This window comes from Procambarus clarkii, chromosome 13 (genome assembly GCF_040958095.1).
Source record: "Procambarus clarkii isolate CNS0578487 chromosome 13, FALCON_Pclarkii_2.0, whole genome shotgun sequence".
Lineage (NCBI taxonomy): Eukaryota > Metazoa > Arthropoda > Malacostraca > Decapoda > Cambaridae > Procambarus > Procambarus clarkii.
The window spans coordinates 43,195,766-43,210,781 of record NC_091162.1 but is presented as its reverse complement, the minus strand read 5'-3'; the positions used below and the strand labels follow the sequence as shown (position 1 = coordinate 43,210,781).

The 15,016-nt window shown below is 43.9% G+C and overlaps 1 long non-coding RNA gene across 2 annotated transcripts; it reads left to right on the top strand.

Annotated features, from left to right (window-relative positions):
- The first annotated feature begins 1,171 nt into the window (after positions 1-1,171).
- On the top strand, positions 1,172-14,911 carry LOC138364512 (uncharacterized). Of its 2 annotated transcripts, none has more exons than XR_011228431.1 (3): positions 1,172-1,287; positions 10,474-10,590; positions 14,606-14,911. It is a non-coding gene; the product is annotated as an uncharacterized lncRNA (long non-coding RNA). The 2 variants fall into 2 exon arrangements; XR_011228432.1 differs by lacking the exon at positions 1,172-1,287 and adding an exon at positions 1,334-1,591.
- The last annotated feature ends 105 nt before the right edge of the window (positions 14,912-15,016 follow it).

Below are 15,016 nucleotides of genomic sequence, written 5' to 3'. Positions count from 1 at the left end.
ATAATCATTTATCAAATAATAAATTAGCAAACATATGCAACATTTTATGTTACGACTTTTCGGGTAGGCCGTTCTGTTTGTTTACAGCCCCAATGGTTCAAAATACACAATACTTTTAATATATAAGTGACTAAGTATGTTCTAATATATGGTCCTCAATGAAAATTATCGTTTTTTTTTGTTAATTTGTCCATAATGAATAAGATTCCTTACTGTTGATCTTTATATTAAGAAAAACATCTAAACAAATTGGTATTGTGTTTTCGTTCAGATAAAGTTTCCAGATACTATTTCCTAGTTATCAATTAATGTAGGTGGTTATTTTAATTCGCGGCTACCAGGGGCTTTCTCCCATTATACAATATAAATGTACTCACTAACTATTCTCTGGTATCTGTTCTTCAAGTAAAATTACCTATTTTTTTGTTTAATTAGTCCATAATTCATAAAATTCCTTCAGGTCGATCTTTATATTTAGAAAAACATCTAATCAATTTGGAATTTAATTTTTCGTTCACCTACAGTTACCAGCTACTATTTCATTGTTATATTTTATGTCGCTGGTCATTACAATTTTCCAAGAATTTAAACAGCTAAACAGCAAGTAGCATCTTGTTAGAGTACAGGAATTTACCTATGGAGAACCTCGATAGCTGCCGAAAATTATTAATGATTATATATGTAATTTAAAATAATGAATTATATACCATTTCTTATGTTACGTCTTTGGCGGGTAGGCGGTTCTGCGGGTTTACAACCGAATTGTTTAAAAATCACACTATTTTAAATGTATGAGTCACTAGTATGCTCTGATATATGTTCTGCAATGAAAATAAAGATTGTTTTGTTGTTAATTACTCCATAAATGTGTAATGTGTTAATTCAATCTAAAATCTTTTTGCAACGTTTATATGCGATATACGTAGCTGGAAACTACCTAATATTTAAAAATAATAGTTACAACATTCTATTAATATATAATGTTGAAATAAATATCACACAAAGTCTGTATATCTGTTTTTAGATGTCTTAAAAATCTTCTTTGAAAACAGTATTAATGATTTTTATGAATCTTGAGTAAAAATTATGTTAATTATTATTAATCTAATTGTTATTATTTTAAGTAAAAGAATTGCAAGTATTCGCATAACCACGGGATCTCTGTTTGTGTATGAATGCACGGATTTGTTTTTGTTATGAGAGGGACGCCTTAGAAAGCATGGTGTAGGCCACCTGTGGCTCGCATCCGATCCCACGATCGTCGTCGCCCCTAAATCAACACAACAGGTATTTAGTATTTACGATTATAATAAGTAATATTTCTTTTATAATAATATTGCAGCAGGTGGTGTAGTGGTAGGACACTCGCCTGGCGTTCCGCGAGCGCTATGTCATGGGTTCGTATCCTGGCCGGGGAGGATTTACTGGGCGCAATTCCTTAACTGTAGCCTCTGTTTAACGCAACAGTAAAATGTGTACTTGGATGAAAAAACGATTCTTCGCGGCGGGGATCGTATTCCAGGGACCTGCCCGAAACGCTACTCGTACTAGTGGCTGTACAAGAATGTAACAACTCTTGTATATATCTCAGGTTAGGGGCTAGGCATTTACACTCTTAGGTCAGTAAACTAGCTAGAAGGTTAGACTATTAGACTCCACTGGTCAATCGGGGCCCTGCATGACTCAGCTTATCCTAACCTAGCCCAGCTTAAACCATCTTAGCATAGTTCATTCTAGCTGTGCACAGTGCTTGCACAGCCTTGCTTATCCTAGTTTACCTCTTCCTAGCCTACCGTAGCCAAGCCTATCCCAGTATACCCTTACCTAGTCTTGCCTAGCCTAACCCTGCCTTGCTTTTAAACATGACCAGTCCTTCCTACCCTAGCCAAGCCCTGACCAGCTTAGCCAAGCCAATCCCTGCCAAGATTTAGCATAGCCTTGCCTTTTTATTAATATATAGAGGGTACCACCTCTGGTTGAGTTTGTAGGAACCCTCCACTTATAGGGTTGAGGGTTCCATATATATATATATATATATATATATATATATATATATATATATATATATATATATATATATATATATATATATATATATATATATATATATATATATATATATATATATATATATATATATATATATATATATATATATATATATATATGTCGTACCTAGTAGCCAGAACGCACTTCTCGGCCTACTATGCAAGGCCTGATTTGCCTAATAAGCCAAGTTTTCCTGAATTATTATATTTTCTCAATTTTTTTTCTTATGAGATGATAAAGCTACCCATTTCATTATGTATGAGGTCAATATTTTTTTATTGGAGTTAAAATTAACGTAAATATATGACCAAACCAAACCAACCCTACCTAACCTAACCTAACCTATCTTTTTAGGTTAGGTTAGGTAGCTGAAAAAGTTAGGTTACGTTTGGTTAGGTAGGTTAGGTAGTCGAAAAACAATTAATTCATGAAAACTTGGCTTATTAGGCAAATCGGGCCTTGCATAGTAGGCAGAGAAGTGCGTTCTGGCTATTAGGTACGACATATATATATATATAGACATATATATATATATATATATATATATATATATATATATATATATATATATATATATATATATATATATATATATTAGTATATTTTTGTAGCAGTCTTTCCTGTAGACATATATTATTAAATATGACCGAAAAAGTAAGATTAATAATTCTAACACGAATTTTCTCAATCTTTCGTACATTACGCTTCACTGTTGGAGGTAAATCAAAAATCACTTCTCCAAAATTCATTTTTTTTTATATAAAATAAAAATGAATTTTGGAGAAGTGATTTTTGATTTACCTCCAACAGTGAAGCGTAATGTACGAAAGATTGAGAAAATTCGTGTTAGAATTATTAATCTTACTTTTTCAGTCATATTTAATAATATATATATATATATATATATATATATATATATATATATATATATATATATATATATATATATATATATATATATATATATATATATATATAAATATATATATATATATATATATATATATATATATATATATATATATATATATATATATATATATATATATATATATATATATATATATAATATAAATAATGTGTGTGTAAACATGCCACGTGTGTGTAAATCACAAAAATTAACACTTGATGAAAAATGTGACAGTGTCAGACCACGGAGGAAGAATTGAAACAGGAATTTCCTTAAGTACTTTCATATATTAATACATCTTCAGAAGGAATAATTTTTTATATAAATTAAATTAAAAAAAATCATTCCTCCATCGTCTGACACTCATATATATATATATATATATATATATATATATATATATATATATATATATATATATATATATATATATATATAATGTGTGTGTGTGTGTGTACTCACCTAGTTGTGCTTGCGGTGGTTGAGCTCTGGCTCTTTGTCCCGTATGTATGTATTCATATATATATATATATATATATATATATATATATATATATATATATATATATATATATGCGAACAAGCCTGAATGGTCCCCAGGACAATATGCAACTGAAAACTCACACCCCAGAAGTGACTCGAACCCATACTGCCAGGAGCAACGCAACTGGTATGTACAGGGACGCCTTAATCCGCTTGACCATCACGACCAGACATAAGGAAGTGATAGCCGAGGCTATTTGACCCACTTCCCCGCCGGCACTCGGATGGTAATCTTGGGCATAGCATTTTATCAAATCACCACATTTTTGGGGCAACACGTGAGGAACACAAATGCGAACAAGCCTGAATGGTCCCCAGGACAATATGCAACTGAAAACTCACACCCCAGAAGTGACTCGAACCCAATACTGCCAGGAGCAACGCAACTGGTATGTACAGGGACGCCTTAATCCGCTTGACCATCACGACCAGACATAAGGAAGTGATAGCCGAGGCTATTTGACCCACTTCCCCGCTGGCACTCGGATGGTAATCTTGGGCATAGCATATGGGTTCGAGTCACTTCTGGGGTGTGAGTTTTCAGTTATATATATATATATATATATATATATATATATATATATATATATATATATATATATATATATATATATATATATATATATATATAATATTAATATTATATATCCTGCCTGAAATGCTGCGTGTACTAGTGGCTTTACAAGATTTTGTGGTTATTCTCTATATCTGGTTCACCTAACAGTAAATAAGTACCTGGGAGTTAGATAGCTGCTATGGGCTGCTTCCTAGGGATGTGTGTGTGTGTTTGTATTCATGTTGAATTTTACAAAGTAGGAAGAGATGTTTGTAAAAAAAAAAATCAAATATTTTTGAAAGTATAAGTAGATTTGATATTTTTCTCTAATTGTTTATTTCTGCTGTCTCGCCTCCTTTATAAAATGGCATCATTCTTGCTTTTTTAAGGATATCAGGAAAAGTAAGGCACTCCAGAGATTTGTTGACTCCTTCCTAGTGTTGCCTAGCCCAGCCCAGCCTAGACAAGGCAGGCTGGGCATCCTAGCCTCACACAGCTTAGCCCCAACCTACATGTAGCATCCCAGTCCATCCTAAGTGATCATTACCTTACTGGCTGTGTTTTCTCTTCAGCCCTGAATGTAATGTGGTGGAACATAAGCAGATACATATCAGGTCTTAGAGAATCTGTACTTCATACATTTCTTAATAATGTCTCACAAATATTTAAATAATTAAACAAAAATTGTATAATAACTTCATATTATTCTTGCAATTTATTTTTGCATTTTTTTCTGGGGGGAGCCCCGTCGGCTCCCCGGAGCTTTACCGGCTGATATGCTAATGTCAGACTTTGGCATCAGTCATGTGTATGGAGTTCTAGGGCCTACCGGGGACCACGAGCCAGAACCTGGCCCCCTCAGAGAGGCAAGGGGAGCAATGGCCTATAGAAACCCCCGTGTGGTTGGAAGCATTCTATGTCTGCCATCGACCGGGTCAAGCATCCAGAAAGGTAAGCATTCCAAAACAAACCCCTATTCTGGTGAAAATTGCTACCTAAGCCGAACTAGTGAATAGAACTCTTCAACAGAAAACACGGAAACTAGTATGACGTCATACGTCACCGCGCCGCTGTCTGCGCAGCTCCCCCCTCCCCGGGAGGGGGAAGGGGGAGCCCCAGACCTCCCACGCCGGCTATCCACCCATCAGTTCTTCGGCTGATGCTATAGGCAATGGTTATGTGCTCCGGCTCCAGTGGTTGTTTCAGCACTGTACCTAGAGTGTGGTGTCTGTTTTCTAGGTGGTGCGTGAGCCGGGTGTGATTCTTCAGTACTCGGGCTGCATGCGCCTAGGGTTCCCTTCCCTAGGTGCCCTGTAAGTACTGCCCTTGGGGCTTGGGGCCACCTTCCACAAGTTCCTTGGGTCCTGCCCCTGCTTGGCCGTTTACCGCTTGGTTTTCGGCAGCTCTTTGTGTGCTCGGGTGTTCTGTCTCCCTTGTTCGCCTTAGAGTAAGGGGCAGTGTTTGCACTGGTGGGGCGCGGGGTACTGTGCAGCTTGTCTTTACCAATCATAGCGGCCGGCTCTGTTCCGCTTGGGTACGCTGTCCTCTTGCGGGGTTTTCTTTTTCTTTTGTTTATATACCTGGTGGGGGGGTCTGCCTTCGTTCTTGCCCCTTGTGTCCCTTGTGTTCTGAGTATTTCTGGTGGTACCCCCTGCTAGGTCCCCGTGAGTGTACACGTCCCGGGGGTTCAGCTCTTAGAAAGTTGTTTGGTAGCTTGGGTGCCGGTTAGCAGTACCCTGCCTGGGATTACCTGAGCGCGAGTCCTCTTAAAGTAAACGCTCGGGACCCTGGGAAACCCCTGGGGGCGCGCGGGTCCGATGGATGTGACCCCAGAGCCCCCCCCCCCCCTCGCTTCCAGCGAGTTTGAGGGTTGCTCTCACCTTTTGTCTCTGGGTGACTCTCTGTTTTGCCTCCGTCTGCTGCCTGTGGGGTCGGTGACACCTTCGACCCGGTGTCCTGCGAGTTTGGTTGCTCGTTGTGGCTCGGTTACCCAGTTGTGCTAACAAAGCGGGTGCGGGCAGCAGGGGCGTTGCACTTGAGCCTTGGTGGTGGCAACGTTCTCGTGGTTTCCTCCCCGGGAGCCCCGGGGCTGCCCCGTTGTATTTCGTTTTTCCCCTGGTTCACCCTTCCTGCCTGCATCCGGTTCCTTACCGTCTGTAGGTTCAGGGCGGGGTGTTTGGTGGTGTTGAGACTCGGGCAGTCTCGGGGAATTCCCCTTCCGGGGTAGTGACGGGGGCATTTGGGCCTGTTCCTCCAGCCGTGTTGTATGAGTCTGCCAGTGGGCTCCCTTCCTTAGTGTTTTCACGGCTGCCCCGGTTTTCTGGTACGGCCGGGGCTTTGGGGGAACGGCTCGGCCCCGGGGCCTGTCGTGTAGGTTCCCGGGGCTGGGGAGGGGCTGACTTGGGGGGGCCTTGGCCCCGTTAGACCCCGTGGGGGGTTTTATCCCCCTCTAGGCGGGGCTTGTGGTTACGCGGAGTGGGGTCTTTCCTCCCCACTCGCCGTACGTGCTGTTGGACGTCGGCCCCTCCCCGGGCTCGGTTCCTTGGCCTTTGAGTCGGTTGGTTCCGTCCTGTGGGTGGATGTTTCCTCCCCCGCTTTTTGGGACGGTGTTTTTGTCATGTTTCCCCGTTCGATGGGGTTCTGCGTGACTTTTGATCTTGGGTGCGCCTGCGCCTTCGTGTGCCTTCGGGACTAGTGTTGGCTTCTGTGTTCTCGAGGGTACGGGAAGGTTTTTCGCTACTTCCCGCATTATTGGAACGTCTGTCGGCTCCTAGTACTTGTCGCCCTGTTGGGCTACTTGTCGCCCTGTTGGGCTACTTGTCGCCCTGTTGGGCTACTTGTCGCCCTGTTGGGCTACTTGTCGCCCTGTTGGGCTACTTGTCGCCCGGTTGGGCTACTTGTCGGCCGTTTGGGCTACTTGTCGCCCGTTTGGGCTACTTGTCGCCCGTTTGGGTTCCCTTTTTTTGGGCTCTTTGCTTCTTTGGCCGGTTTTATTGTTCCTGCTTCCTCTTTTGGCTCTTTTTCTCGTGCAATAGTCCTGGCTGGCGCCTTCCCGCAGGGAGGGTGTGCGGTTCGGCCAGCGTGTTATGCGCATGCGCCGTGGAGTTTGTTTTGGTCTGGGCGATGGTTCAGTGCTGGGGTTTTGCGCCCTTTTTTGCTACAGTGCTTCGCCTCTCGTTCTTCTCCCTGGCTGCGGTATGTGCCCCTTTGCGCCAGGGGTGTCCTGGTTCCCAGTTGTGGGGAGGACACCGCGGTTTTCTGTGTCATGGGTGTGGACCGCCTCCTTCGCCTCTCCCTGTTCTCCTGCGGGTCCGGCTCTGGCGTCTTCACCTGGCGGTGCTCCCAAGTTCTTCTGGGCACGGTTGAGTCGTGTCAAGTTCGAGCCACCATTCGCCAGGTGAGTTTCTGCGGTCTGGCGTCTTTTGGCCGGGCGCTGGATGCGGCGGTGTTCATATACCTGTCTTTATTTAGGTATAATTTTGTACGACTGAGACCGTTCGCACACCAGTGACTGTCCCTTTCTCACCCCTTCCTGCCCCCCTCATGTGCATGTCCAACCCATGCTGGAGTCGTTCAGGAGACCCTCCTTTTTTAATGTTGTGAGGTGTGGGGGTGGTAGGGTTGGTTCTGTACTCACCTGGTGAGGCTCCTGGCTGTGCTTGCAGGATTTGAGCTCTGGCTCTTGGGTCCCGCCTATCTGGTAGAACTTGCGGGATAGTACCAGTGGAGTGCAGTGGTGCTATTGGCACTTTTGGGGAACACTGTATTACCATCAGTGGTCTGTGCTTGTTACACGACCTACTTGCGAGCATAAGCCTTCTTGCTGGTTCGTCCGTGGACTTCCAGGGCGCACTGGCCTGTTTTCGTATGGCAGTTCCGGCCCGTCCTGGTTGTGGGGGTATGTGGGCCGGTGGACTGCTCCTAGCAGCTGCCTGGTGGGCCATCCTCTGGCCGGTCTGGCCTGACCTTGGGCCGGGCTTGTGGTGTAAAAGAGCTCCCAGTACCTCATCCAGAAGGTATCGAGCGGGGTTTCTCCGCCGTCGGTCGCCTGGTGCAGGTTTCTGGGCCTGCAGGGTTTTGTCGTGTCTCCGTTGGCCCTGTCTGGGGTCTGCCTGCTCCGTTCTCTGCCTTTGCAGAGGGGAGTTGCTATTTACATGTTGCATGTTGCAGTGGTGCCTGTTGCTGCTGCTGCTGCACGTGAGCATTGGTACCGTGTTTCACGGTGGCGTGTCCTTGTTCCTGTGTCCGGTTGTGGAGTGGCGCTTTGCTGCCGTTTTGTGCCTGGGGATTGCGTGGGGTTTTTGTCCCTGCCTGATTGTCCACCCCTGGTTGTTCTCCTGTTTTTTTTTTTTTTTTTGGGCTTCTGCTCTTTCTTCCTGCCTCTTCTGCAGCAGGAATGTTCTGCGTGTGTTCTTAGGCGTTGGTCAGCCTGTGTCCTGTGATGTGCTTCTTTGTCTCGGTCTGTTGCAGTTGTTCGTGCCCCTTGGTTCGGGTCCTGTTCTGGCGGCGACCCTTCCGCCTTCTTTGGTTTTCCTAGCTTGCCCTGCCGGTTGTTGTTGTTTTATTTTTTTGGGGGGGGTTCTTGCGATGTCTCGCGTCGGACCCGTCGTTTCTGAACTCCTGGCGGGCTTGCATGCTTCGGAGTTTTTCTGTTCGGCAGACGTTCCATCTCCTTGTGCCGCCTGGGTTTCGGTGGTCGCGCCCGAGATCTTCTCGCGGCTCCGCCTTTTTCCTGGGCTCGGGGGGGCCTTGTCGGGGCTGCTTATGTTCTGCCTCGTGGTCTCGCCTCCGGTTGGTGGTCGGGTGGCTTCGTGGTAGGTGTCCCACCTGCGTGCTTTCTTGGCGGCAGTATGGGGTATTTTGGCGGTCCTTCCTTTTCCTGTCCCTTCTTCGGTGGGTCCTTCTTGTTGGCTTGGTTTACTCTCGGCTTAGTTTTCTAGTGGGGGTTGGGGGCCGTCGTCTTGCCACATACTGTCGCCTCTTTTCGTGCGGCGCAGGCGGAGCCGCTTCAGCTTGCTTTCGGTCTTGGTGTTGCTTCTGCACCGTTAGTCAGCTGTCTTGTGCGTCATTTCACCTCCGGCCTGTTCGTGCGCCGCTTGCACCATCCTGGTCTCTGGTCAGCGTGCTCTGTCTTCTCCTCGGTTGGTAGTGCCCCTTCGGTTCCGGTGTGTTTTTTCGTCGGCTCTTTCCTTTGGGCCTTTGCCTCTGGGGGTCGGTTCGCTGTGTTTTCTTGCTCCTTCGGTTTTAGCGTTTTGGTTGTTTGATGGCAGCAGTCTCCATCTTTTCTGGCGCGGGGTGGGGCTGCTGCATTCTGGAGGGGTCCAGGGTTTGTTGGTGCTTTGTTGGTCGGGCCGGGGGTGTGTCGTTTTTGTGTTCAGTGGCGGCCCTCTGCTGTTGTTTGCGTGCCACGGCGTTTGGGTCCGGAGCGCGTTTTGCGTTGATCCGGTTCTGTTCTTCCCGGTTCGCGGGTGATGGTGTCCCGGGTGGTCAGCCGTGTTCTTGCGGCTAAGCTGCCTGTGTTCTTCCCTCATGCCTGTGGCGTTCGTGGCTTCGCTGCTCTCGCTGCCGTCTGGGCGACGTGGCCTTGCAGTCTTTCGGGCATGGATTTTTGGTGTTCGTGCAGGGGCCTTGCTGCTCGTGGTTCTCGTGTTGTTCCCGGGATTTTCGGGGCTGTGGCGCCTTGGGTTGGCGTTTGCTGCCGGTTGTCTCGCCTCCTTGGGGGGTGCGTGGTGTCCGCCTTCCGGTTTTGTCCCTTTGACCTTCCTCTGTGGGTAGTTAGCTCCGGGGAGCCGACGGGGCTCCCCCCAGAAAACCAGCGTTGAATGTAATGAAACGCCATTTTCTGGGTGAGACCCGGAGGCTCCCCGGCAACCCTCCCTCCCTCCGGTCGGCGTTTTTCGCGTGTTTTGACATCCAGCCTCAGAACTGATGGGTGGATAGCCGGCGTGGGAGGTCTGGGGCTCCCCCTTGCCCCTCCCGGGGAGGGGGGAGCTGCGCAGACAGCGGCGCGGTGACGTATGACGTCATACTAGTTTCCGTGTTTTCTGTTGAAGAGTTCTATTCACTAGTTCGGCTTAGGTAGCAATTTTCACCAGAATAGGGGTTTGTTTTGGAATGCTTACCTTTCTGGATGCTTGACCCGGTCGATGGCAGACATAGAATGCTTCCAACCACACGGGGGTTTCTATAGGCCATTGCTCCCCTTGCCTCTCTGAGGGGGCCAGGTTCTGGCTCGTGGTCCCCGGTAGGCCCTAGAACTCCATACACATGACTGATGCCGAAGTCTGACATTAGCATATCAGCCGGAAAAGCTCCGGGGAGCCTCCGGGTCTCACCCAGAAAATGGCGTTTCATTACATTCAACGCTGGTTTTTTATACAAAATTTACATTTTAAAAGATTACCTCTATTTTTAGATTGATGACTTGAAGACTACAGTGCCATCCACAGCAAATCATGGTCTTAAAATATCTCCTAGCAATGACGAGACCAATTTTCACAGAGATCAAATTTTTGCTAAGCAGTAGTCACAGGTAAATATATATTATATATATAAAATTAACTACTTCATTGCTCAAAGCACCTTCAGACATTCTGAGAGTTGTGCTATTTTATTAAAAAATTAATTAGGCTATATTTTAATGTTTTGTAATGTTTTCATTACTTTTTTTGTTTTGAAATATAAATTGTTGAGTTTTGAAACATTTTGACATTAACTATACCTGAATATTTATAAACAAAAAAATACCAGAACTATGTCCTTGACAATTGCACTAAGAAGTCTTTGCCAAAATCAGGTGCTCAGTGCAGTAGTTAAAAACTTAAAAGTTGTACCACCTCTGGTGCAAGATTAGGGACCCATAGCCTCAGAGAAGAAAATAGAGAGTACTCAGAGAAGGCCATGAATAATAGGCAGGCTGTTTGTGTGTGTTTCGACGGTAAGCTTGCTGACACCAAATGTAGTTACCTAAGTGTAGTTACAGGATTAGAGCTACGCTCGTGGTGTCCCGTCTACCCAGCACTCTTTGTCACATAATGCTTTGAAACTACTGACGGTCTTGGCCGCCACCACCTTCTCACTTAACTTGTTCCAACCGTGTACCACTCTGTATGCGAAAGGAAATTTTTTTATATTTCTTTGGCATCTTTGTTTAGTTAGTTTAAATCTATGACCTTTTGTTCTTGAAGTTCCAGGTCTAGGGAAATCTTCCCTATTGATTTTATCAATTCCTGTTACTATTTTGTACATAGTGATTTTATCACCTCTTTTTGTTGTCTTCTAGTTTTGGCATATTTAATGCCTCTGACCTCTCCACATAGCTCTTGCCCTTTAGTTCTGGGAGCCACTTAGTAGTATGTCTTTGCACCTTTTCCAGTTTGTTGATGTGCTTCTTATGATATGGGCACCACACAACCGCTGCATATTCTAGCCTTGGCCGAACAAAACTCGTGAACAATTTCTTTAGTATTTCGCCATCCATGTATTTAAACGAAATTCTGAAGTTAGAAAGCGTGGCATAGGCTCCTCACACAACGTTCTTTATGTGGGCCTCAAGTGATAGTTTTCTATCTAGAATCAACCCTAGACCTCTTTCTTTTATCAGAATTATATAAAGATTTCTCACATAATTTGTAGGTTGTGTGGGATCTATGTTCTATTCCACATTCCATAACATGGCATTTATTCACATTAAATTTCATTTGCCAAGTGGTGCTCCATATATTTATTTTGTCCAGGTTTTCTTGAAGGGCATGACAATCATCTAAATTTCTTATCCATCCCATTATCTTAGCATCATCAGCAAACATGTTTATATAATTCTGTATTCCAACTGGTAGATCATTTATGTAGACAATGAACATTTCTGGTGCATGTACTGTGGTACTCCACTTGTGACACTTCTCCAGTCCGATTGCCTCTGATTACTGCCCTCATTTTTCTATCAGTCAGAAAATTTTTCATCCATGTTAGAAGCTTACCTGTCACCCATCCAAAATTTTCTAGTTTCCAGAACAACCTCTTATGTGGAACTCTGTCGAAAGCCTTTTTTATGTCTAGATAGATGAAGTCAACCCAACTACCTTTTTCCTTTAAAATCTCTGTGGCTCAATCATAGAAACTGAGTAAATTCGATACACAGGATCTTCCAGATCGAAAACAATACTGTCTGTGTGATATTATATAATTTCTCTCAAGGTGTTCTACCCATTTAGTTTTTATTATTTTTTTGTTTTTTCAATCCTTTCACTGTTACACTTGTCAATGATTCAGGTCTATAACTGAGAGAGGTGGGGTCTTCCCTGTTGCCACTTTTGTAGATTGGAACTATGTTAGCCTTTTTCCACATGTTTGTTATGACTCCTATACACAGGGATGCCTGAAAGATCAGGTGAAGTGGAAGGCTGAGCTCAGATGCACATTCTCTCAGAACCCATGGTGAAACTCCATCTGGACCAACTGCTTTGTTCTTACTTAGCTCCTTTAGCATATTTTCCACTTCATCTCTAGACACCTCTATACGCTCTATGATGTTCTCAGAAATTCTTATTGTGTCTGGTTCTCTTAAGATTTCATTTTGTATAAACACACTTTGGAACTTTTGGTTTAATGTTTCACACATTGCATTATCATTTTCTGTGAATCTGTTTCCTATTTTCAACCTCTGGATATTATCCTTTACCTGCAATTTGTTGTTTATGAATTTGTAGAATAGGCCCAGTTCTGTTTTACATTTATCCATTATCCCTTTTTAAAAATTTCTTTCTGCCTCTTCCCTTACTGCTGTATAGTTGTTTCTCGCATCTTTGTATCGCTGGTATGATTGGGGGTTTGGCTTCTTTCTATTTTGATACCTGCTTGATGGGGTTCTGCTCTTCTACTCCCCAAGCCCGGCCCGAGGCCAGGCTCGACTTGTGAGAGTTTGGTCCACCAGGCTGTTGCTTGGAGCGGCCCGCAGGGCCACATACCCACAACATCCCGGCTGATCCGGAACTTCTCTTAGAAAACAGTCCAGTTTTCTCCTGAAGATGTCCACGGTTGTTCCGGCAGGAACAACCGTGCAACCGTGCTCTGAAGGGGAAAGTGAATACTGAGCAGTACTCGAGACGGGACAACATAAGTGACTTGAAGAGTACAACCATTGTGATGGGATCCCTGGATTTGAAAGTTCTCATAATCCATCCGATCATTTTTCTGGCCGACGCAATATTTGCTTGGTTATGCTCCCTAAACATTAGATCGTCGGACATCATTATTCCCAAATCCTTGACATGCTGTTTTTCTACTATGGGAAGATTCGATTGTGTTTTGTACCCTGTATTATGTTTCAGATCCTCATTTTTGCCATGCCTGAAATTTATCACTGTTAAACATCATGTTATTTTCTGCTGCCCAATCGAAAACTTTGTTGACATCTGCTTGTAGTTTTTCAATGTCTTTCATTCCATTTTTGTGTCTTTTGGTCTGTGGCCCTCTCTCAATTTCTGTTGAACCAATCCTGTTTTCTGGCCCTGCATCTCTGTTTTGGTATGAATGTTTGTGTGCCTTCATTGTATATTTTGCCAAATTTGGCATACATATAATTTACTTCCCTGTCTAGCAACAAGTCTGCCTAATTACTTAGTAAAAAAAATTTGAAGTTCCCCATAGTGACCTCTCTCTCTTGAAATCAAGTTTATCAACTGTTTCAATGTCCCCATTTTCTGTGTGTGTGTGTTTGGAGGCTAAGCTTGCTGATACCATGTGTGTGTGTGTGTGTGTGTTTGGAGGCTAAGCTTGCTGATACCATGTGTGTGTGTGTGTTTGGAGGCTAAGCTTGCTGATACCGTGTGTGTTTGTGTTTGGAGGCTAAGCTTGCTGATACCATGTATGTGTGTGTGTGTTTGGAGGCTAAGCTTGCTGATACTGTTTGTGTGTGTGTGTGTGTGTTTAGAGGCTAAGCTTGATGATACCATGTGTGTATTTGGAGGCTAAGCTTGCTGATACCATGTGTGTGTGTGTTTGGAGGCTAAGCTTGCTGATACCATGTGTGTGTGTGTGTTTGGAGGCTAAGTTTGCTGATACCATGTGTGTGTGTGTGTGTGTTTGGAGGCTAAGCTTGCTGATACCATGTGTGTGTGTGTGTTTGGAGGCTAAGTTTGCTGATACCATGTGTGTGTGTGTGTTTGGAGGCTAAGTTTGCTGATACCATGTGTGTGTGTGTGTTTGGAGGCTAAGTTTGCTAACACCGTGTGTGTACTCACCTGTTTAAATAATAATAGGGGTGTGTACCACCTCTGGTGCAATTGTAGGGACCCACAGCCTTGAAGTAAATAGAGTATTCAGAGAAGACCTTGTGGATTCTCACTGAACACTAATCTTTTCTTCTCCTATCACCCCTCTTATTTTGTTTTATGCTGTATTCTATTATATATCATATAAATACATAGCCAAATGGCAATATTTATTATGTCTATACAAAAAGAAGACATCCACTTTATTTTTTTTCTCTCCTTTGTTTCTATGTGGATTTTGTTGTGACTAATGATTCTCCTCCTTCCCATCAACAGGTCTTCCTCACTGGGCTTGCTCGGCTTTTGTGTTACTGTGAGGGTGCCATCATCGTTTACCCTTCAAGACTGACTCATGCTGGCATTGCATTTGTGGACTTCCCTTCACAGTAAACAGTCCTTCTCCATATGGTGATTGTCCAGGGCAAGCAGGGTGTGACTGCCATCTTGGAGAAGCAGAGTCTTTTAATATGAAGAATCTTCCGTCTTCTCTACTTACGCCAGCTTGTGCCGGCCTTGCATTCTTGTTACTTCATGGCCCTTGGGCCTTTTTTATTTATTTTACATAATAAATTTTTTTATTAATACCCGTGTTTCACAAGAGATCCTTAACATTTTAAGCACCAATTGTATTGACTAATGTACGTCTTGTAACCTTTAAGACATAAATAGACAAGACATAGATAAATG